Source organism: Emydura macquarii, unplaced genomic scaffold, assembly GCF_026122565.2.
Source record: "Emydura macquarii macquarii isolate MOO-44397 ecotype Brisbane River unplaced genomic scaffold, CSIRO-AGI_Emac_v2 contig_1253, whole genome shotgun sequence".
NCBI classification, from domain to species: Eukaryota; Metazoa; Chordata; order Testudines; family Chelidae; genus Emydura; species Emydura macquarii.
In genome coordinates this window covers 69,581,334-69,607,045 of record NW_027131390.1, presented here as the reverse complement: position 1 = coordinate 69,607,045, position 25,712 = coordinate 69,581,334, and positions in this window count along the sequence as shown.

Genomic DNA, 25,712 nt, shown 5'->3' with positions numbered 1-25,712 from the left:
GATGCGGAAAGAGTCCTCTAGCAATTGGCCAGTTTGGAAATATTTCATAGGCTTCCAAATTCTGTTCTTTCTCTGCTGCAGACAGAATGCTGGAAGGAAGCAATAGTTCTTAGAGAGCTGCAGCTGTAATTTGGATGAGTTGGTAGGTAACAATATTGCCACTGTTTTGAAACTTGAGCTCATTTCTGACATACTGTAATTCTGAAACTAAGTCGTTGTATCGCTCAATAAGTGATAAGTTCAGCACTAATCTATAAAAATTACAGCCTCCATGCTGCTCAGCTCATTAAACTGACTCTGTCTTCCGGCCACTTATTCATCTTCATAATCATTCTCCATTCAGCTGCTAACCTCTTCTGTATGTATAGTTTATGGTGCATCAGGAAGATGAAGTGGACGGATATTTGCTGTTAAAGAGCACCAGCTTTTAGTTTTTAGTTACTTTTAAGTGCAAGGATAAATATGTTAATTCAACATCAAATTTTCAGTCAAAACATAAAAAAGTAAAGCAGGAATTGCAAGTATTCAGATTCTACAGCAACATTCATTTAGCTCCATAGTAGTGTTTTCTCTGTTGGTTTTTCTTGTTAAATATGGTTATTATTTATGCAGCACCATTGGGTAGAAACATTTAAATGACCAAGGTCCTTACAACTGGAGATGCAAAAAATGAGAGAAGGGTGGGAAAGAAGGTGGAGGAGGGTTACAGTGAGAAACTGCGATATGCTTCGGGTGGCCATGGCTGCATCCCCAGAATACCAGACATTCTGGTATTTCTGGGAATGTCATGACCCTGCGCCCCTGCCAGTGTGACCTTACATGCACAGTGTGTGCAAGGTCATGCCGGCGGGGGCCGGGCAGGACGTTCTTGAAAATGGTGTGTCCCCTGTCAATGATATCGGACACAACTGTGTCCAGTTCTGTCTCTGTATCAAACAGGGGATAAATGGTGGACAAAGAGGACTGTCTGGCTTAAAACTGGATGACTAGCCTGCCTAGATATGCTTATGGTTATTTCTGACAGTATTTCTAAAGTAAGAGAGCGTGTGTCCATCCGTCCCTTTAGAGGCTGATCTGAGTTCAGTGGGTCTCTATCTGCATGCTAAATGTTTCAGGATCGGGATCTTACAATTCCCATTGACTCAAAATGGAGTCGCATGCATGCATCAGAAAGCAAAATCTGGCCCTCTTAAAGTCTGCATATAAACTACAATATTGTAATGGTCTTCCCTTCTCTGCTGGGTTGCCCCTGGCGTGATCTGAGAGGGGCCAGGGGGACGGAAAGTCCAATCAGTGTTCTTTGTGAGTGCTGGGTAGCCTGTTGCCAACTCTAGTGGAGCCATGTGCTGCTGTGTGGGGTCCCAGACCACTTTAAAGTTTGTTGGATTTTTTTTTTGATAATTTAGTCAAGATCTTTTGATCCCCTTCCTTTGGAGACCCCCAGTGCTCCAGTAGATTCATGAATTCATAGATATTATTGCTAAATGGCACCATTATGATCATCTAGACTGACCCCCTGTATAATACAGGCCATAGAATTTCACCCACTAATTCTTGCATCAAGCCAGTGCACAATATATATCAAGATCTGTAGAGAATTGTATTGTTTATGTACACTCTTTGGTATAACTACTAGATAATGTTAAGTGTGACTGGCTCAGAAACTCTAAAAAGGTGCATTGAAAGACTGCTTTATAAAGAACCTTTGGAAGAGAATGGAAAAGTCAAAAGCACTACTCCCTAGTGAATTTTATTAATTGAATCGATTATATTTACAAAGAAGATGATTGTAGCTAAGGTTTGCTCTTTAAATGACAACTCTGTTTGCATAGTGGCATGGACCAATATTAGGCAGAGTGTTTATTGACAATGCAGGGACAGAGAAAAGGAAGCCAGAGAAAGAGGCATAGTAGACATTAAGTTCCGGTCAGATTGAACACAAACAAGCTGATTGTCCCTACACTTTAATAACAACTAGACTTTTACTTTGACATAGCTTTATATTGAGAACCTAGAGATGTGATTTATATAATTGGGTTTTACCAATGGGAGCACATTGATTTTTTTCAGTCTTTTTACAAGTAATGTGCATTTAGTGCAGTGAGATTTTTTTTAATAATGTCCTGACTTTATAGGAATATAAACGCTAAATATGTAACTATCAGACAAAGTTCTCAGTGTTAGAACCAACATTTTACTCTACTCTGTTATGTTTATTATTAATACATATTTAGCATCAAGTGCCCAGAAGGCAATATACAGGCATATATGAAGACAAGGTCACTGGGTCTACCTGCATTGATTCAGTTGGAAGATATGGTCCTAAATATACAACAGAAAGACAAAAGATGATGGAGAATGGGAAAAACAGGATCTCTCAGCCTTACTGAAGCGTGTTTAAAGAGGAGGAATGGGGGAAGCATGGTATGCTAGACTAGAAAGGGTAAAAAAAGAGAGTACAAACTGATAGAAGGACATATATAGAGGAAGAAGCAATGCACTTTGATAATTAGTGAAGGTAAACTTGTTTGGGCTAATTTCCAATCAACTCAGTCATCACTGGTTTGAATTTCAGCATAAATGTAACTGAGTTCACATTCCACTTTAGAGAGACTGTGAGGAGAAAAAAAAAAGATGAGAGATGGAAATAAACATCCAGTACAGGTTTTGAATTATGTCATGGACCCCATGGTAACAACCTACCTTTTGGAGATGGTTCTTCTGTCTGTAATACATAGTAAAGTCTTCCTTACATCTAGGAAAACTTAAAAAATCAATAAAAAACAAGCAACCCCTCTGCCTTGCAGGAAAAAACCCCACATTTAAATTAAAGGGAAAATATTTTTATTAGTCTTTCAAACATGATGATGTTTGCCTGTTCCTACGGGTAATATCTCTTAGATGGTGAGGCTGATCATCTTAAAGCACTTCACTCTGAATCTGCTAGATAACAAGACATTGTTTGCAGATATTATCTGTCTATCTTGTTCCTTGTATGGCCCCCCATTACCATAGTATCTGAGCGTTTCACATTCTTTCACATATTTATGCTTACAACTCCCATGGAGTTGTTACAACTTACCATCATTTTACAGATGGGGAACTGTGGCACAGATAGGCCAGGCGACTTGCCTTTGGTCTTCCTGTGGTGGTCAAAGGAATAAACCTGAGCCTCGCAAGTCCCAGATATTGAGCTAAATTCTACTGTCAGAGTGTTGTAAATCTGAGAAACTCCATTAATTTCAGTTGAGTTAATCTAGACATACACTAGTGTAAATGACAACAGAATTGATTGAATACAGATTATAACAGAAAAATAAATAGAGAAATGCATACATCATGAGCCTGTTTCCCAGATTTAAATCTTACTAGATTTAATGCAGTTATAGACGATAAAGACAAAGAATTTAATAAGGACATTCAGATCTCTTCTGTAAAATCAAGTATCCTGCTCTTTAATAAAGCAGCAACAACCCTGCTGCTTCTTCTATCACACCTTGATTCCTGATTACCTGACAATAACAGTGATGAAGAAAGCACTTTTGATGCTTAATTAGCTAAATCAAGACAGTTCTCCTTTCTGCTCCTATTGAAAGGTCTTGGCCATCAAGGGCTATCTTGTCAGAAAACCAATAGTTAATTACTTACTCCAAGTACATTGTCCCTATTCAATTCACTTTTCCTCCTTTGAAATGTCTCTTATGTCTTTGATTAAGCCAGTCTGTAGATCTTGAATAAACATTAGGCAGAATCTCTCTTTGAAATACACCCCATTCCTGATTCTTGTCTTTTGCATTTCCAAATACGGAATTGTTTTCCCCAAAAAGCCATTGTTCCAACATTCTGGATGATTAGAACCATTAAAAGTAATGGTCCTTGTTCTGCTTTAGAGTTATAATACATGGAATGCATCCCCCCATTTGTATAATACACAGTCGAGTACATTACAAAACAGAAATGTTAACTGGCTCTGCCATACAAATAAGCTGAAACATAATGCAAGTGAAGCAAATGTTAAAAAATAATCACTCATTCACCACTGTCTACATAGACCATGCACATCTAGGGACAAATCCAAGACCCAATGGAGGCAATAGAAAACTTCAATGGGCATTGGAGCAGGCTGGTAGGGCCAAATTCTGCTTCCCACTGAGCCAACTGGAAAGAAACCGTGTGTGCACCTAGGGGCAGAATTTGGCTTAATATGGTAAGGAGTTATAATGTGAGACAAGCACTTAAGTATCATTTAAAAATATTTGAAGTCACAAATATGAATGAACAAACTTAACAGTACAAAAATGTGTAAGAGGAAGTGCTTTCAAGTGTTTTACTGCTGGCTTTGGAATTATTTTCTAAATATTTGTAGATTTAAGCTTTACTTATCTTTTTATAATCTACATTCCTTATTACCTACATAAACATTGCACATTGCTTCAGGTGTGAAAAAGCCCTGACATTCCTATATCTTAACATTCAGAAAGAATCAATGCCACTGTCTTTGGCCTGGGTCTTTGTGATGGGGTAGACTAGGCCCAGAGGCCCCTACCAGAGGCCTCAGGGTCCTGTCACACCTATCCCAGGAAAGGATCAGTAGAGCTAAGTCCTCAAGTGGCCTTGAAAGACTGCATGGGAAGCAGCCAATCAAGAGAGGAGACTGCAAAGGGATAGCCTTTCAGAGGGTTTCAGGCTAGTACAAAAGGCGCTGCAGAGCCAGTCAGTTCCTTGCTGGAGCCAGAGGAGTGCAAATAGTGCTCTTGGCTGGCCAAAGGGAACTGCAGAACCATGGACAGCTCAGTGCTGGCAGGGATCAGGGGAGTGAGAAAGAGCTCCTGGCTGGCTGCTGGGCCTGAACATAGAAGAGCCCTGAAGTAAGGGTGAAGAATTGGTGAAGGTTGGGGCTGTTGAGTAGTGGCCAAGGGGACTGAAGGCAGTTTTATTAAAGGGACACAGCAGCGTCTGGCTGCTATTCTTAGGGTCCCTGAGTTGGGACCTGGAGTAGTGCTTCAGCCTGGGTCCCTCCACAGGCCTACTGCCACTACTGCTACTACCCCCGCCACAGGCCACTGGGAAGTGGCCTACCATTGGACAGCAATAAACCCCCGGAAGGGGATCTGAACTACTTAAGGCCATGTCTACACTAGCAAGCTTACAGCAGCACAGCTGTACCGATACAGCTGTGCTTCTGTAAGACTGCTTGTGTAGCCACACTATGCTGACAGGAGAGAGTTCTCCCATCGACGTAATAAAACCACCTAAATCAGCGTCAGTAGCTATGTTGGTGGGAGAGCGTCTCCTGCCCACACAGTGCTGTGCATACAAGTGCTTATGCTGGCAAAACTTATGTGGCTCAGGGTATGAAAAAACACACCCCTGAGAGACATAAGTTTTGCCAACATAGGTGGAAGTGTAGACATGGCCCAGAGAGGGTGGACTATTGCCTCCAGGGAGAAGCCCTGGGAATGTGGCCCGATGCCAGGACCAGGACTGGTTAAAGACTACAGATACACCTGTTCAGAAGGGGCACTTGCGAGAGGTGGGTGCCGTGCCATTAGCTTTCCAGGGGCAGGTTTCTCTTAGTTTGCCTGATAAATTTGTAGTAGGCAATTCCCCTTTTACGACAGGCATATCAAAAACCACAGATGTTTGCCAGATGCACCCAAGTGAGGTCCCTTTCCCTGATACTTCTTCTGAGGGGTACTGAAGGCGGGGGGAGAAAGAATCTCTTTTGGCCTTATTTGTGCGGCACAGATGGTTCCTGATTTGTTTACACTTATAGCAGGTTCATGCAGGGGATGTCTATATTGTATTATAAACCTGGGTCTGTGGGACCTGGGCTTGTGGACTCAGTGTTTCCAAGCCCACATTGAGCATCCACACTGCATTGTAAACCTGGGCTTACAATTGCTGGATCCAAGTCTCACAGCCACACTAATGTGTCCATACTTCACTGCCCAGATCTGATGACTCGGGTCTGCAGCTTGAGCTATGAACACACTGCAAAATGACAGGGCTTGGACCTGAGTCACAGCAGGACTCGGGCTCTGACCCACTCCCTAGCAGGGTCCTAGGACCTGGATCTTGAGTGTTTACTGACCTGAATCAGACTGATTTGTGTGTGGACAGAAGGGGGGCTTGGGCTCAAACATGAGCCAGAGCCCAGGCTCAATGTGCTGTGTAGACATACCCACAGAAGAGACTTTAAATCTCTCCCCCTTGTAGTTATATACAGGTACTTCTAGACTTCTAGCAATCAGCCAAAGCAGCAGGTATTGTCCTGGATGTCAGAGGAACAAAATGGGACAGTTTCAATAGTTTAATTAAGGCTTCTGTAAATCTGCCAAGTCTTATTCATTTGGAAGGAGATTGCCTCATAATGAGGCCTTTTTAAAAGCCTCTTACTTCTAGGATGAAATATTTTTGTGGTGTGAGACATTTAACATCTCCCCGATAATTTTCTGAAACTCATTCCAACTGAAACAGCTTGCTAGCCCTGCTCATGAGTCCACTGCAGGGAGAGTGACACGTAGACCAGAGCTCTGCTGGCACTGCCAGCTTCATGGTGGGAATTATTTGCACTTGTTGTTAAGCTAAATGTGGAAGAGAGAGGGTATTGTTCTGGTTCAGCTCCACACTCCAAAAGCCACCTCACTCAGATGCACTCAAAATGTTTTTATATACTGCTGTGAATTGGAGGCACAGAGTTTTGTTGGAAGAACACGTAGATACCATCCTCAAATAAAGTCTATGAATTCTGTTTCTTTTCCTAACAGGAGGGGAATCAGAAGTATATAATCATATGAGCTAACAATGATGACCTGTGTTCTTTTCAGTTCCTATCTCCGTGATCACCAGGATTCCATATTTTCCATCCATTGTCACAGATCAATCACACTCTATAATTGCCCTGGGATCAATACTTTCATATTTCCTGTTTTCAGTTCTGATTGGGCCCACAGTGTACTAGGCACTATGTAAGTGCATTAGAAGACATATTCCCTACTATGAGGAGATGGTAATCTAATAAAAAAAAAAGCAACATGCAGGGAAGAGAAGGAGAAAGTAATGCTCTTCATGTCCAGTCATAAAACCTGAAGTTGCAATGACATAAAAATGATAGATCATGGCTATTAGATAATAAATTTGCAGGGGATGGTGATTAATAGCCTGACTCCTCTGGTATGAATTCATTCAAATACCTAGAGACAGACATAGTCATGTACGTATTTGTTCAGGATGTCTACTCAAGGATGTAGTCATATTTTCTCAAACATATCATATACAGTCATATTTTATCATAATGTTAAATTAAGATTGTTGCCCTGAATGGGAGCCATAGGTAGGTGAAAATCAGGCCATACATTTCTAAGCAGTAAGTTAAAGTTTGCTTATTATCATGAAGGAGTCAATTCTTTTAAATCCTAGGAACCTATCCACGATTTTTTCCTTCACCTACATGAATAAATAGTTAATCTATTTTAGGTCTTGTTAGGATACTGTTATGATTGTCTTTTTCAAACTGCATGAGGTAAACCAGAAATAACAGCATAACCCTAATGAGTTGACAACCTGTATTATTTAAAACATAAAAATAATTCCTTCTTGAATATAAATTGAAACATATATTGCAAAAACACATATCCCCCTGTTTATTAGTCTCTCTGTTTTAGTTAGACATGAGCCAAAAAGTTGTTTTCCAGTTCAGGATTTTAGGCAGGATTTGGGTTAGTGAATTAAAAGATAGGGTTTGAATTTAATGGCACTGAAATTATCCACTACTCTGGTGAGGTTTTTGCCCCAAATGGCCATCATCTCATACGAGTTGTTCTTGACAGAACTAGGCTAAATCTGAAACAGAAAACAGGCCCATTTCACTTTTGGAGCTCATTTGAAATCAGTAGTGTGGGAGCAGGTTCAGATCTAAAGCTTTCAATCCAAAATCTTTCTAAATTACCAGGGTTTCAGATAAGTTTCATTTTTACTCATCTCTGATTATAACAGTGGCTGACACAGGGCTATGGGTATTTCATCTAGACTATGAATTTTATTAAATTCCAGTTAGAAATATTGGTCCAGATTATTCCTTATGCAAACATACCAATGAGAGAGAGAGAGTCTGGGGGAGTCTGGGGAGTTCATGGAGGAGGCGGGGCCATAGGAAAGTTAAAACAGTCCAATGCTCAAATATTACACACACTACTGTTACTTAAGCACATATCACGTCTTCCTATCCTGCAAACATTTCAAATGTCAAGAGCATAACTGGAGGAAGAAGAGCAGACAATACCAACTCTGTCCTTCATAAAAATTCCAGTCAGCCTTGTTTTCACTGCAATCACTCACACCTTTTCTCCATTGCCCTGCTCAAGCAACTTGGCTGGGCAATGGGAACTTCTGTAGGGGGAGACCACAAAGAGGCAGCACTGCTCCTTTGTTGCTGCTCCTATCTAATACCCAGAGTAGCTGCAATAGCCCTATTTCCCCCTCCATTCATGAAGTGTACACACAGGGTCAGAGGATTTGTGTCATACTTGAGCACAGTACTGCCCCCAATAAACTGGGCAACCTCAGGAGATGCAAACACCTGCATGGCCTCCCAAAATCCTGTCCCATCAATTCTACTACAAAAGGGCTTTTTTCATCTGCAGAGATCTGTCCCAGAAAGGGTGACTTCCCCCCCCTCCCCCCCAACTGCTTGCAAAATGCCAAAAAAGCTTAAAATTAATCAAGACTAATCTGAAAGAGAAGCAGTAATAAAAAAGCATTGCCTCAGAAACACACTTTTAAAATGTTTTCATATTTCTAGAATCACAGACAATCTGTATGCAATGGTACCAGAAACCAAGAACAATATCATCTATAATCTAATACTGATATTTATTTAATGAACACCAGGAACTTTTCTGTTCTTCTAAACTCAGATCTGTAAGACTGCACATTATGGAAAAAAGAAATGAGTTAAACCTGTTAAAGAGTTCACTTTATTCTATATGAAACAACTATGCCTACTGGCAGCAGAAATAAAATTTGCTAGTACAGGACAGTCTGAGAAGTCAAATGAGCTCATGCAAAATAGAAAAATCTGCATTTAAATGAGGCCACACCTCTTGAGATCTCTTCTCTCATTTGGTAAAACAGATGCTCAGAAGCTATTACAAAATAAGGATAAACTTACAAGGACTGTAAGTACCATTTATACTCCTAGATCCCTTTATTTGGGGGAAAGATTGCTTATCTGATTTGTCAAAATGGTACCTTGAACTGTTCCATTAACCACACATGATGACAGAAAAATTGGATTATAATTAATGTTTGAAAATCCCCCCTTTTTTGTTAAAAAATCCCATGTCAGCTAGTTAAATAATAATTTTCACCGTTCTTGACTAAAGTGAGTCAATGTTTTTGTAAGAATCTGATTAAAACAGTGGTGATTCTCTTTTATTCATAGGCAAACTGTTTATCCAATTGTCATCAGATCCACTGGAGAAGATGAGCTGTGGTATGTTGGTAGCATACTCTCTGTCATACATGTGTGGTAATGCTCATTTTTACTTGGTGAAGTGTTCTTTTAAGACTGGAACTTTTCTCCAAAGTATGCGAAAAAAAATTAGTCCTGCAATCCAATTATTTCCTTTGCCTCTGTGAAGATGACTATAAAAATGGTGGAGAAGAAGGATGATTTTAGCGTTAAGACATTGGACTAGGACTCAGGAGGATTCAGTTTCCAGCTCTGCCATAGACTTCCTAGAGAGGGAAGGTGGGTGAGGTGATATTTTGTAATGGGCCAACTTCTGTGCATGAAACCAGACAAATACTATGCTCTCGAATGAACTTACACAGAAAAACGATAAAAGACAAAAGCGCACCATCACCTGTGGGTGAACACTTTTCACAGAAATATCACTCCACAGCTGACCTCTCCGTCCTCATCCTCCAAGGAAATCTGCATAACACCGTCAAAAGTCGAGCCTGGGAGCTTAAATTCTGAACTTTTCTAGACACTAAGAGGCATGGTTTTAATAGACATTGGATTTAGGACGTATTACAACGATCTGTAACCCACTAGCCCCCCCCTCCTTTTGTCCTATGACTACAGGGGTAACAGGCCACTTCAGCTTGAATGATCCCTTAGAATATGTGACTTCTTATGCTAAAGAATATGTTCACCTTGTAGTTAGCTATCACTGTCTGCGTACCTTTTCCAGACCTGAAGAAAAGCTCTGTGTAGCTTGCAAGCTTGTCTCTCTCACCAACAGAAGTTGGTCCAATAAAAGATATCACCTCACTCATCTAGATTTTCTAATATCGTGGGACCAACAAAACCGCAGCAACCCTGCAAACAGACTTCCTACATACTATGTGGTAAGTCAACAAGACCTTGATTCAGCAAAGCTCTTAAGCATATGCTTAAATCCCATTGACTTTCTGTTTTCAGTATCAGGTAACTAGAAAGCATCAAACACTGGACTTTATTGCCCAGCAATATCCGATATATGCACTGTAACATCATAGATAAGGTTAAGATTATGTAATGGTAGTTTTTAATAAAAGTCACGGAAAGGTGGCAGGCAATACACAAAAATTCATGGAAGCCGTGACCTGTCTCTGACTTTTAGTATAAATAATAGATGGAGGCTGATCAGGCATTACCGAAGCCTGGCTGCAGGAGGTGGAGGGTCCATCAATCACTGCCTGCTGTAGCTCAGAGCTGGGTGTACCCCTCCAAGTGCAGTGGCTTTGAGCTCCATGGTCCTCCCTGTCAGCTCAGGGTTCCAGGATCTCCCCGCCACCTGCGGCAGAAGATGGCTGTAGGGTCCTCCCATGGTGGCTCCAGGCTGTGGAGTCTGCCCACCGCTCGCTGCAGCTAGGAGCTCTGGTGCCCGCCATCAGCGTCCACAGGCAGAAGGAGGAACTCAGAGCTCTGAAGTTCTTCCGCCTCCCACTGCAGTTCTGGGCTGTGGGGTCTGCCCACCGCAGATGGGGCAGCAGGGCCCCCAGCGGCTGCTGAGAGCTGTGGGATTGCCTGCCTCCCACAGTGGCTTTCAACTCCAGGGGCTCCCAGTTACACTGGGCAGTAGGGGGAACCTGGAGATCCAAGGTCCACCTGCTGTGGCTCAGAGCTGTGGGATCCTCCTGCCACAGCTGGGGGTTGGGGGAGAGCAGAGGCCACGGGGGCTGGGAGCTGCGGGGGCTGCTGCCAGCAGTGGCTGGGAGTGGAGAGGTCCCCCTCCTGGCTTATAGCTCCAGCTGCTGCCTGGGGCAGAAGAGGAAAATGTTATGGAGGTCTCCAGAAGTCATGGATTCCGTGACCTCATCTTATCCTTAATCATAGAATAGGGATTGCGAAGTTCTGTAGCCTGTTGTATGCATATGTTGGAGAAATAAGCCACCCACTTTTGGACATTGGCAGTTTACATATGTGGTGAATATGCAATCCTAGCCTTTGGTCTGGTGCAGCCTAATTGTCATACCACATTTAAAAAAATGTGTGTGATATATACAACCTTCCCCAGAAATGAGAGGCACCACAAAGGAAAATACTGCATTCTTATTTCACAGTATGAAGAGACATTCGCTCCTGCATAGTTGTGCAAAATAATTTTTAAAAATGTATTCGTTTTGCCACCCCAGATGTGTGACGTTATTTAGGCTACAGCTACACTGACAGCGCAAATTTGCCGCTGTCAGATTGATTTCTCTGGATCGACTGAGCGGTCGGTGCAGACCCACTCAGTCGATCCAGAAATCAACGTACTAAGACCAGCTACAAAAGCAGCACAGCGCAGCGCAGTGCAGACGGTGTGCAGAAGAGAAGCTCAGCAGTCGATGGGAGTTACGCAAGTTTTTTGCGTACTTTGCGTAACTCCCGTTGACTGCCGCCGAATCTCACAGGTAAGTGTAGACAGGGCCTTAGTGTCTAACAAACAGACACTCAGGGCCAGCTCCTGGCTGGTGTAAATCAGTTTAAGGTCCATAGAACGGGAGCCGTGTCAGTTTACACCAGATGAGGATTAGGTCCAAGATATTTTCTAGTTTGTGAATGTTTAAATAGGCTTATTTTCTTTTCAGATGCCAGAATTGTGGATCCAAAGTAAAATAGATACCGTTTATGTAACTTGAACAATACGTGAATAAGTCTATTGTCAGAGATGAAAATACCCATTCGTTGCTTTAAGAATGCAAAGCCCTTTAGGCAGTGTCACAGATTCATGTTATGTTCCTGACAGCTACATTCTTACATTTGTGTCTCTGATATAAGTGACAGACTTGAAGAAAAAACATCACACCATGAAGCCAGACAACACCTTATGACTACCCAGCTCTCAGGACCTAACCCAAAGCTGCTGAAATCAATCAGACTCTTCACTGACTTCAGTAGGGTTTAGATCAGACCCTCTATGCCGGGGTGGGCAAATTGTGGCTCTTTTACAGATAAAGTGGAGCTCATGGAGCCCTTCTCTACCAACCAGACTGGGGTGGGGAGCTTGGAGCATCTGTCCTGTGGCAGGGTGGTGGGGTTAGAGCATTTTGCCCAGCCGGGAGAGAGGTCTCGGGGAGGTGGAGGGGAAGTAAATTTGACCGCCCCTGCTCTATGCTGAAGAGTACAAGTTGTTCCACCTAAGACTGTCATCAATTTACACTTGAAATGTTTCCTTCTGAGGTAAATCTTGCACTCCTTACTACACAGTCAATGCTTGAGCATGGGCCTCAGGATGTGGAACAAGGCTAATATGTTGATCTGCTCTTCAGAGGTATTATTTTTGGTCTCTTGGCATAAAGGTGATTTGGAATTGTGTGTAAATTCCCATGAGATTTAATAGCAGATTACAGTACTGCTAACCATTCCTTTCATTAGAAATACTGATCTGTGGTTACTTACTGTACATAGATGGATTCATTTGGTCAGTTAATATTGGCCCCAGCATCACTATAAATATCCTTGGGGTAAGAGCTAGATGAATAGTATTTGACAAACAATTGATCAAATCTGTGATATTTTTGAGAAAATTATTCAATTAATTTTTTTTTTCATTTTTCACCTAGTTGATAGGGCTGTTGAATAATATAAGAATATCTTTCTCAAATAATTTATATAATGAATTCAGTGAAAAGTATAAAATACAATATTTGTCAAATATTTCTTCCAGTCAACCAGTTTTAATCAGAGTAAAAATGTGCAGGTGAGCAGTTATGAAATATTGTTTGTTTGTATGGCAATGATTCCTAGGAGAGAGTATTATGGATCAGGGCTCCATTGTGGTAGGGACTGTACAAACACATAACAAAAAGTCCCTGCCCCAAACAGTTTACAGTATAATTAGTTGAGAAAATTCCTATTAGCTACATGTATGCAAATCTTCTGACTGGCTTATCTATAGATTGGGAGCTGCTTATTGTGTGTGAGTTGGCACAATTCTTTCTATACATTTGCACAGTGTCCAATAGAATAGGGCCATAATCCTGACTGGGGCCTAAGGGTCCTGCCAAATAATACAAATAAAAACAGCTTCCCGGTAGGTGAGGCCTCTATCCTTTGATATTCAGGAATGACAGAGACTTCTTGCAGTCTGTCCTGTTCAGTCATTCATCTTCATTGGACCATAGTTTCTAAACCTGTGGTACGGGGTACGCAAGACACAGTAAGGGGGTATGCAGCAAAAAACCCAGTGAAGGGAGGCAGGCAGCAGCCGCTGGCTTCTTGGGATTCTGGATGGCAGCCTCCCATGTCCTGCCCAGTCCCAGCTCCCAAGTGGAGCCCAGAGGCAGCCTCCTGCGCCCTGCAAGTTGGGCTTGCAGCTGGCTGGCTGCCACCCGTGCTCTGACTCTGAGCCAAAGGACAGCCTCCTGAGCTCTGGCTTGAAGATGGGCAGGCAGCAGCCCCAGGTCCCAGCCTGCGTGAAAGCCTCCTCCACCCCAGCTCAGAGCAGGTGGCAGTCACCCACCTCCCAGGCTGGCAGCCAGGCAGCAGCCACCTGCAACTCAAAGCCCGGTACCCAGAAAGCCAGGCGGAGAACTCAGCAGCTTGCCCAGTCCAGGAGCCGGGCTCTACCTGCAAGATTACTCTAGCTCTTACTCTAGCTGAGCAGTTAAATTGACAATGACAGCCCCAGATTTTACCAGTATAAAAATCTTAAGAGGGGCCCACACCGTGTGATTTGCACAAGGCCTGCACCCCCCTAGGGATGGCCATGGGGAGCGCTGCTATCCACTCTGGTGGGCTGCCTGTGCCTGCTCATACCTCACAAGTTCCTGCCTATGTGTGGAGAACACCACGTGACCTCGCCATCAGGCCATAGTGATTGGCTGCCATTCACTTTTGCTCCTATATGGAGGAAGGGGAGGCGGACAGAGGGGAGAAACAGCAGGGGGTTTTGTGATCTGACACAGCCACACAGCATTGCAGAACTCTCCTGCTTTATGAGAAATACAGTCGTCCACTGGTAAAGGGGGAAAAGATTGCATTTCTCAGAGTGGAAAATTGAGTGTTGGGGTACTTCTTAAAATGTTCAGAAGTTTGGGGGTAGTTGCTACTTAAAAGGTTGGGAAACACTGCATTGGACCATAACTCTGTAAGCCAGTCTGCAAAGGATTCATATACATACAAAGGAAATTGGGGGAGGGGGAGGATTCAGGAATGGAGATGAACTTCTTCTAACTTCAGAGTTAGTCTTTAATAACAAGTCTTAGCACATAAATTGCCTTATACGTACAAGATGTGAAAGTGGTATCACCCAGCAAGCAAGCAGTAGGAGCAGAATATGCTGTGTCAAACCTAGCTATGGCCCCTTAAGGCATAGGAATGGGACTTTCAGTAACCCACAGAACCACATGAATGTAGTGTTCTACCTTGGGGTTTCACTTTGGAGGACAAGATGACATGAGTTTTTAAAGATGGGATCATAAAGGTGAACTCTTCAAATTTTATTGTATGATTTTTAGTCAGGCTCCTACCTCAGATGCTGCCTATACCTGGGAACCTTTAGTCACGCTGATTACTATTCCAGGAGAAAGAAACTGAGAAGAGATGCAGGCCCCAAGCATAATTTTTTGGGACCCAGTACAAACTTGTAACACGGGCCCCCTCCCACACACATAATGAGGGTTGAAGCCTGGGCCAGGCCTCCGGGCACCGGTAAAGTCTACCCTTTTCCACCCCCATGTAGGGCCCTGGAGAGATGTACAGTTTATTTTGATGCTACATTAGTGCTTTTTGTAATTAATAATGCACATTTGATTTCCAAATACAAAAGAAAACTGTCTCAGCTGCTGCTGAAAGTTATAGTCAAAACATTGTTCCTTTCTCATTGGCTAGAAATAAAGTTGGCAAAATATTGAAATGAAAGTTGCTTATTTCTTCCTTTGTCATTATTCAGAACACCCCCTCCACTAGTGCTACATTTCCCCAAACTGAGCAACTGCCATCTGTTAGTGTCCTCTATGATTGGGGGGGAAATGTATTAGTCTGAAAGAATAAGCACAGCCTCTGCAGTTACATTAGCTTGGGATAAAAACTGTAAGTGCTATCAGACTTCATGCGTCAGGGCAAAAACTCCTGGCCAGCAGAGGTTAAGAAGAAAAATCTTTCCATGGTATAGTGTTGCACAATTGACCAAATGCATTATGGGTTGTTTTATTCACCTTCCTCTGAAGCATAAGCAACTGTCCGAGACCTAGAACTCAAATCTTTGTTGCTTAGGGCAGCAATGGGATTGTAGGGAGACAATGGTGGATTTCAGGCCCCTGTGCACTTCCTATCTTCTGGAGCTGTTGTGAGGCTTGCCTGGCCCCCTGGAGCAAGGCAGGGCTGTCTCCAAGCTCTCTGGGCTGCTGTAACTTGCATTCATGCTGATCATAACCCCTTACTAGCTGTGGGCAATGAGAGTAGATGGGGTGCAATGCCTTCTTTCCCTCCTCCACTGCTTTCTGCTCTGACACCGTAGGTTGTTGAGAAGGGACAATGTAGAATCATTCTTCTGGCTCTAAACAAAACAGGGAATTCCCTTCTATGACTGAGAGCTGGTTCTGCACTGTGTGATCATTCTGTTATTGGAGGAATACAAAGGGTTCAAAGCTGAATGGAAAATCATGTCCATGCTGTCAAATGAGATAGACCAGTTGCCTTTCTGGTGTGGCAATGCTGTGGAAATACTCCAAAGACCAAGGCCTTTGCAAATAGGGAGAAGCAGGCAAATAATGTGAGACTGAACCTATTTTGTCATGGAGGCTTTGATCTCCCTCCTTATAACACTCTCTTTTCCATCACATTTGTATACAGAATTCCCATCTATCTCTCTCTGCAGAAGGGCAGAACCGCAATTTGTATTTGGGTTTTTCAGTGTATACGTATTAGGGCATATCCCTTTAAATAGTCTGTGAGCCTTCTAGTGAATCTCCCTCTTTTCTGTGATTCAGAAGCTCCTGGAGTCCTCCCAGAGCAGCGGCATATTCACATAGCTAGGCCTTGCATGTTGTATATAATTAGTAAACACAGTTCTTTGGACTTCAGTGTGCCTGTGAGGCTCTTTCACATGTTTGTTGTGTACAGAGCAAAAGGCACAATAGGTTTCTACCATCATAAAGAATGGTGTATTAAGGCACATTACTGGCCAACCATTACAATCAGTTACTATGGAAAAATCTTAGAAATATACATACCATAATGTTTATTTGAACTAAAAAAATGGCATGCAAATGTAAAAGTTACAGTAATTTTTGCTTTTTTTTTAATGAGGTAGAAACAGCTTTGTTTACTACATCATTTTCCCTCTCCTTATTTTACTGGCTTCTGAGCTGGCTAATTCAGAGAGGGAAGAAGGATGTTGGTAAAAATGTCTTGACCTGAACAGATCTTTACTAAGTATGTATAATCCCTCAGTGGAGAAATTTCTTTGCTGATTAATGCCAACTAGCATTGAAAGGTAACAGTAATAGGACAGAATCATTTGTTTGAATCACATATACAGCAATGAGAAACATGACATCCTTTTGAGATTAGATTTGAATCATTTATGTTAAATAGTCACTTGGGTCAAACACACACTATTTATTTAATGTTTACTAGTATAAATGTAACAAATATATTCTATTACCGCATGCTAGCTTCTGAAAAGCAATGAAAAATACTGGTATGCACATTAACAGTGATGTTTAACAGTGATGATTAACAGTGATGTTACTAGAATGATTTTTTTTTTTGGGTGTCCTATATTTTGGTCAGCTATTTCAGTGTCTGGTTTCTTATTAATCAGTTTCCATATGAGTAATTTATGGTGTTTTATTTTATTATCAGTTGTATAATTAAAATACAGTAAATAAAATGTATAATTTAGGATTGTTTGAAGTGTTTTGAGTGTTTTCTTTGGCCTGTATCTTTGAACTGTAATTAAGGCGTGTGATAGGAATAACTATAATTGGTTATGTGTAGAGTTGGCTGAAACCAGTACCCTGAACAGAGCCAGATCAGTGACCTATACTGCTGTCACAGAAGCCAATGACATAATTCCCATTGACTTTAATAGTTCAGGATCAAACCCATAAATTTCACAGGTGGATGTCCATACAAAATGATCCTAATAAAATCCCCAAACTGGAATTCCCCTAACTTCAGTTCTGAACTTTGTGGCACAGTCTCACCTGTAGCCATGTGCTATATTATCAGTATCTTTTCCACTCAAGACATTTTGGGTTACAGCATAAGGTTTCATAAAGAGCGGAGGAGTAGAAATCTAAAAGAAAAAGTCTGTGTTTCTTCTGTGAGATGGTTAAATGAAAGGTCAACAAAGTAAAATAATCCTAGAAGCTTTTGAATATTAAATCTAGTGACAAATTATATTTATGTTTGCAACGTTATTGTAGCCATGTTGGTCCTCAGATATTAGAGAGTCACTAACTTCTGTTGGTGAAGGAGTCAAGTTTTCAAAAGCTTGTCTCTTTCACCAACGAAAGCTGGTCCAATAAAAGATATTATATCACTCACCTTGTCTCTTTCAATTATATGTACATCTGTTTTCATGCCAACACACCATTAGATGTAGACTGACTTCAGCAAATGACTAAAATAGCTTTTTGTGCAAATCAGTAAAACATCCTCAGTGGAAATCATTTAAGTGGGCTTTAACAATGGTGAAATAATTTTGTTAGAGGCAGGTGTTTTTAATCTATGTGTTGCTCACTCTTTTAATAATTTCTGCATCTCAAGTTATAAAACTCTATCATGGTCACTGAACTGGTACTCATGGGTAGCTATCATATACAAAAAGACCATTCATTAGCAAGACTATTTAAAAAAAATAAGCTCTTGTTATTTGTCTTTGCAATGACTTCATTTTGGCTAATGCGATTGCTTATTCTAAGGCTAAAGTTTGAATTAGCCAGTGGTGGAATAAACCAGCTAAACCAAAATGAGCACAGGTTAGTTTCAATATTTGTTATCCAGGGTCATCTATCAATTGGTCTCACTTGACTTATTAATTCTTTGCATTATAGCTTTCTTTAGAACAACAGACATCAAGCCTTATGGTTAATACTCCTGCTTAGGGGGTAGCTACATTCTTCAGGGGTGCGGAGTTGGAATTCTTCAAATGTTTAAGCTAATTCAAACTGATACAGAGAGAGTTTGCCAAATAGAAGTTTGGGCTTAGCAGACTTGGAGTTGTGATGTGATATCTGCATCATGACAGTTCAACATTTCATCTCCATCCCAGAATAATCCACGCTTCAGAATAATCCTGGAGTGTGGGTGGCAGCAGAGGGCAATTTTCATGAGAAAGTGGCGGGCCAAGCATGGTCTAGGAGTCTAATCATTGCAGTCTTGGGAAAAAGAGAGGGGCAGTTAAGTTTCCATGTGACTGGCTTTCTCCTAGCATCTTTACATTTGCAGGCAGCAGAGACCCCAAATCTTTCAGATTAAGATGTGACCACTTGGATCAAGATGAAGAATAGCAAACTGGGACCTATACATCCCAGAGTGCTAAGCTCCAGCAAAGAAAGAGGGAGTTGCAAATATTCTAATTTATACCAATTAGGTCCTATGTCAGGCTCCCTACAAATTGACAACATGAAGTGCCCTAGGTTGGGCAAAGTTTGCAGTCCACTGCATAGTTGCTGGAACTAAGGGTGCCGGGTGGATTGCTTCTGCACCACCTGGCTTGAAATAGTTTCCATCATATATAGGGTTTACAGTTTGGTTCAAAGGCTCTTAGCAACCCCACTGCTCCCCTGTACACTCTGAGATCTAGAGTCTGGCTTTCTTCAAGTGCCATCATGAGAACAGCAGTCCCAGAGACCACAGAGGGAATTTGAACAACTTTGTACTCTAGCAACACTTATGCAAAAAGTGACAGGTTCTGGGAACCAGCTATTAACTTTTCAGCAAGAAGCAGCTTTTATTTGACAAAAGGGAGAACAACAAAATGAAGAGTTGTCCCTATTAATGCAAGAATTTCAACACATGTATATAAATGGCTAGCAATATTATACCCTGTGCTATTAGAAAAATGTCTTTGTGAGTACTCTATAATACTTTTTCTATTGTTTAAAATTGCCCTACAGCATTACCTTAACAGGTGGTACATTAAAAAAATACTAACCACAAAAGTGTAACTTGTCCTACACAACATCCCAAAGTATTTCCATGTACCTCAGAAACGGTATATCCTCTCACATGGGACCCACATAATTTCCAAATCCTGACCACATTGCAAATAACTTGAATTGGCTGCAGAAAAATCCATGGGGGCAAAAAGAGGAGGATCCTTTTCAGTGTTTTTCACGTTCCATTCTGCACTGGAGGTAGGAGGAGGTTAACTGGAAAAGCCATTAAATTGTGTCCTACCCTTTGATCACCCTAAAAAGACAAACCATCCTATGAGGCTGTTCTAGGAGCTTGCACAGAACCAACCTCTATGTCATGTAGGAAGTGTTCACTACATGGCATGGCCCACTTTGGCAGTGCTAGTTAGCTGCACTGTTCTTTGGGTGCAGGGCCCCCTCCCCCCAAGTAGCAGAGGGTTTAGGCCTTAGTGAATAATGACATTTCAACACTCTGTAATATTTCCTAATTTAGAATTTGACCTGCAAATAAGCTGAACACCCTCGACTCCCTTTCAACTCCGAGCGGGTGAAGGATGTTGGGATGAAGGGCTGCCTCCTCTCACATATCCCCTCCTCCCCAACTGTCATGGTTAGGAGGTCTCCACCTGAGTGGATCCCATTCTCTTTCCATCCGATACTCCAGTTTGAAGGTGACAGTTTGGAACTTACTTTGGGAGCTTCCCAGCATCACAAGAGTCATGAAAGGGAACAGGAACATGGCTCAAAAAAGGACAGAATGTGTTAGGTTTCTCTGAAGTGCTGCATCGGCAACATATCTTTACAGTGCACATTGCAGTTGCTGCAGAGATGCCAGTGACTATAAATATCTGTGGAAGAATCTGCTCGTGCTGCAGAAACTGGCAATGAAGCTCCACAAAATTACAAGGGCTCTGTATACACTGTGCTTCTTAGCCCACCATTTTGAAGTTTAGCTCCATTGTAGAAGCAAGTGGCTGGACCTTGTAACAGGAACAAGGAGGCCCAGCAATGCAAGCAGTTTTCTTATGGGTATAATTATCCCCTCCTCCTCTTTTTCCCTCAGCTATCTTAAGTAGGAAGCCAGAATCTATCAGTGTTTACATAGGAAGCAAAGATGGTCACTCATATATGGCAACTTGCCCATTTGTTTCTTTCATGGACACAATTTATTATATAATTTTTCTTAGAGATATTGTATAAGGACTTGAAACTTTATTTAAAAGTGATTCATAAAACTTAATGAAGCAAAAGCTTAATTATCATCACACTATTATTTTAACAAAAGGCAGACATTGACATGTCAGGAATCCTAGTCCTCTATTACCAACCAGGGTTAGTAACAGCCATTTCAATCTCTCTCTCATTGCACAAATATTGACAAGAGTGATTTACTTTTATCTGGTATTCTGACTGATCAATTAAATATAACAATTGCATGAGGAGAGACAATTGCACAGTAACTAATCTGTATTGGTTTACATGCTCTGAATTTATGACAACCCACAGGGGGATCAAGCATGTCAACAAGAAGAAAACAATCATCTTTCAGACTAGAGACGAATCCTGAAAGTAGTTTCTTTCAATTTTATATGTATGTTTGCATTACTTCCTCAAATTATGTTGCCTCGTTTAAACGTATGAAGAAATTCTATGAGAATTTCATGTATTTCAGTCAAAACATGGAGCAGGGTTTTACATAGGTGAACAATATAGTTATTCCAACAATCATCTGGCCAAGATTTCTTTTATGTTTTGTTCTTTAAATAGAAATAGGCTTGAAGAAGAACGCACAGACCCAAACATTCTCACACTCTAGGAACGTTTGGATTTTAACTTTGTGGGTTGGGGCCATATCTAAGGTTTTTAGCAATTTGAAAAATTACAGTGATAGTTTTGTGCAGTTTCAATATGTATTATGGGGCTGTGCTAGTAGGATCACAAAAGGGGAGGGAAGCTTTGCCTCACTGCAATATAGGAATGTTCTTACAGTATAAAAACTAAAGCTTATTGAAAAAGTAATTTTTCATGGAAAATCTTTTAAAAATCTGTTTTAAAAAATTCTTGTGAAAATGTTTTGCTTTTCCTATGAAAAACCAAAACAGAAATCAGAAAAAAATTCAGTTTGGAAAACCATTTTTGTAAAAATGCTGGTGTTCAGTAAAAAATTTTGGTTTCTGAAAACTGAACCAAAATCTGTGGTTTTTAGCCTAAAACACATTTTTTTTAACCCAAACTTGTTTTTTTTTCAGCAAGAGGCTGACAAATCATTGACAAAAATGAAAATTTTCATAGCCATTTTTTGTTTTGATCAAAATCCATTTTTAGGGGAAAAAAATTAACTAGCCCTATTTAAAAATATTTAACTCAGTCAGCACTGAAAAACTCTACTAGTCCACTTACCCAGGGCAAGTAACTTTTTTTTAACAATTGAGTAAAATATTCATTTTGCCCATGACCCTCACCATAGTAAAGCCTGGGCAAGCAGTTTTCGAACCTAGCCAGGCAAAGTTTGTAAGGATGATTTAACTAATAAAGGATGGAGGACTACAAGGCAGCCTTTGCTTGCACTACATGCCAATAATCTTCTCTATTTATAATTATGTTATGCTACTTACTTCATCGTTCAATACAAGAAAAGAAGTCACTCTTCTTAACAGAGGCAATTTACCTCAGAGGTAAATAAATGCACTTAATGTACAGAACTTTTGTACATTTTTAAAAGGTAACCTGTTTGATACCGTAAGGAGGGACACCAATATAGAGACAACGACTGGTCAGTGTTATACATCTCAGAACACAACTCAGGGCCTTTGATAATTGTCATTTATATTACAATAGTGCCTAGAGAACCTGCCAGAGATTAGAACCCCGTTGTGCTCGGCAAAGTACAAAGAGTGAGAGCACTGAAGACCTTGCAACCTAATCAGATCAGCCAGACAAATGGTGGGAGAGGAGAAAAACACTGAGATATGAAGTTACTTACCCAAGGTCACACAGGAGGACAGTTGCCTCCTGAGTCTCATTTCAGTGCCCATGTTACCTCTCTATCACAGATTGTTCCATTAAGGATGGTAGAACCTCTCAAACAACGTATGGGCTGATGTGAGTTAAAAAATTGTTTGGTTTCAGGGACTTTTTCCCACAGCAGTTTAAACCCATGTTTTCCCATCAAAGAGTATTCATTTTTTAAAATGTAAATATTTTCTAGCTAAAGAGAAATGTGTACTATACAGCAGGGACAGAAGAAAATCAAAATGCCAAAATCACAGGCTGGCAGAAAGGATGCCCTTTGTATATACAGATAAACATACTGGATTTAGCTTTTTGGCAGAATTTCTCTTTGGTCGTTTTTCTCCCTCAAACTTGCTATTTTTTCTACTCTACCCACACTCTGTTCCATTTTCCACATGATTTTTTCCATTAGCTATTTCTGCAATTTCCCCCCAGTCTTTCTATGCAGAACTCGACGCCGAGAATGTTCTAGGCTGCTTCTAGCATTCAAATATCTAATGTTCTCTTTCCAATTAATAGGGTGAAATCTTGATCCCACTGAAGTCAATGGCAACACTTCCAGGATTTCACCCATAATGTTCAAGTGGGTTTGAAACTAGGCAAAATGAGCTTGCCCAACCCTAAGGATAATAACAAACTGTAAAAAAGAACAGAAGGAAAAGGGGCAGTCTACACACACTCAGTTATCTATGCCTTCCAGCTTGTTTTACTTGGAAAGGAAACTTTATACAATATATATCAAATTGATGATCTTTTTCTGGTGCCAAGGGAGTTTCCAATAAGAGAACTATTACAACTTAAAATTAAATAGAAGACTTTAAGAACAGCAGAGTATAAAAATGACTTAGCAAAGGTATTCAGAGCTAAAATTCTATACTCATTTAATTTCAGTGGGCTCACATAGCTTTAACAGAAGGCAAAATATGGCCTGCTATATTTAATCTATTCAAGATGTTTATCTTAATTCCCACTTGACACACAGGATCTATTACTTCCTCCTTCCATGAAAAGGTAATTAGATTCCCTTCCTGTATCATAACCACAAGTTGGCTATTTCTCTCACACACACACACACACACACACACACACACACACACACACACACACACACACACACACACACACAAAACCACCCATTCACCCACCCACACATTCCCTCTTTCTCTCCTGCCACTTGCTACAGCTTTCGTGCTATTACAGGTCCCCTTTAATAGCATACAGACAGAGTTCAGTCCAGTTCCCATTTGCTTTAATGGAAACAGATCAGACCATAGAGTGCATTTAACCCTTCTGTTACATACTGCTGTTTTCCCAGCTGTCAGCAATCTGTATTTTCTCAGATAGCGAGTATCAGAGTTAAGTTTTCCTCTCTGATCCTCACACAGGATCTATGTGCAATCTCTGCCTGCATTAGACTCCAGTTTTTGTCAATACGGGTGCTGTAAAAGTAAGGAGAGCACCATAGCTTTGAAGAGATGTGCCATGTGTTCAAAGAAGAGAATTTAACCTTTACCCTTTTGGTTCTGACAAACAGCTTTTCATGCCCCTTTCTTTTGTCTGCAAACAAAACAAAAACATTTGGGTGTCTGAAAATATCAGAGGAATGAAAAATAATTACTCAGGGCAGAAAGAGAGGATTAGAGAAACAAGGGATGGCGTGTGATATCTGGCCTTTCCCTTATTGTAATAGGAGGACAGTAGAAGTACATGCTGCTCTAGTGCATGCAACAGATAAGATCTAGTTCAACTTCAAGTCGTTGGGTTACCCACAGGAATCACTGGGTGAAATCTATGGACTGTTTTATGGAGGGGGTCTAACTAAATGATCATAATGGTTCCACTTGGCCTTAAAATCTGGGAGTCTATGATCAGTAATTTAAACTTGTATCAACCTTCATGGAAATTGGAGGAAGGAGTTTGGTGACAGCACCAGGATATTAGTCGGTGTGCACATGGCTGGCAATGCTAAGCTGCAGCTGGAGCTTAAATAGTTACTTTAATGAAGAGTCAGTTAGTTTCGTATGTATGAGTCCTCTCATGTTATTATCCAGCACTGCAGTACTATGCACTTGATCCCATTGGGAACAGTGTGAATAATCCCATTGACTTGAATAGAACTCAAGGATTCATGGTTGTAAACACTATTCCTAGAATAGATCAAGATCTATTTTTCGTTTTGTTTGCAAGATCAAGATAATTTTACTACAGTACAACTAATACTGGGCCCATTCCTGCACACTCTACTAGGAATGGGGCTTACTGAAGTAGTTCTTTTCAGGACAACGAGGCTCTCAGACTATGTCTACTTTATTCTACTATGTCTACTCTACATGAAATTTGGCGGCAGTCAATGGGAGACACCATCTACATGGAATAGCTTGTGTATCTCCCGTTGACTTCCTAACACTTACCATGGCATCTTCACTTTGCCACGCCAACAGGAAATGCCCTCCCTTTGACACAGCATTACTCTTCTTGGCGAGGGTGGATTAGCAGCATCAATTTCCAGGTCAACTGAGCAGGTCTCCACTTCCGCTTAATCGATCAGACGGTGCTGACTGTGCTGCCACGAGTATAGACATAGCCTCAGAGTAATTAACTCTACACATGGTAGTGACAGGTGTAGTAAAATGACACCTGCATAAATTGTATCTTTGATTATATTCTAAAGTGTCAGATTGACAGTGACTTTGGGATTTTTTCTCCTTCCTCTGCAGTGCGTGGTCACTTGCCAGGCTTATCTAGGTATATCTCACTTAATCATTTCCCTGCCATTGTGGGGCCTTGGGCTCTGGTGCACTTCACTCTTTCCTGTTCTCTGTCTGTCGCACATGATAGTCTAGTCTCCTGTGGGCTTTAATACTTTGGTCTTATTTCAGTTGCTGGGTTTAGTGTATGGGTGCTGGTTCATGTTGGTGGCCTGTGATGTACAGGAGGTCAAGCGTTCCCTTCTGTTCTCAAACTCTATGACTATGATCATTTATCCTGTGGTGTTAGGGAAACCAGGATGACTTTAAAAAAACTGTGGACAAAATCCCAACTAGACAATTAGACAAAATGTTTAAATAGCAATAAAACAGTGATAATATATTGTACTAAACACGTGTACAATTATAATCAGAAAATTAAAG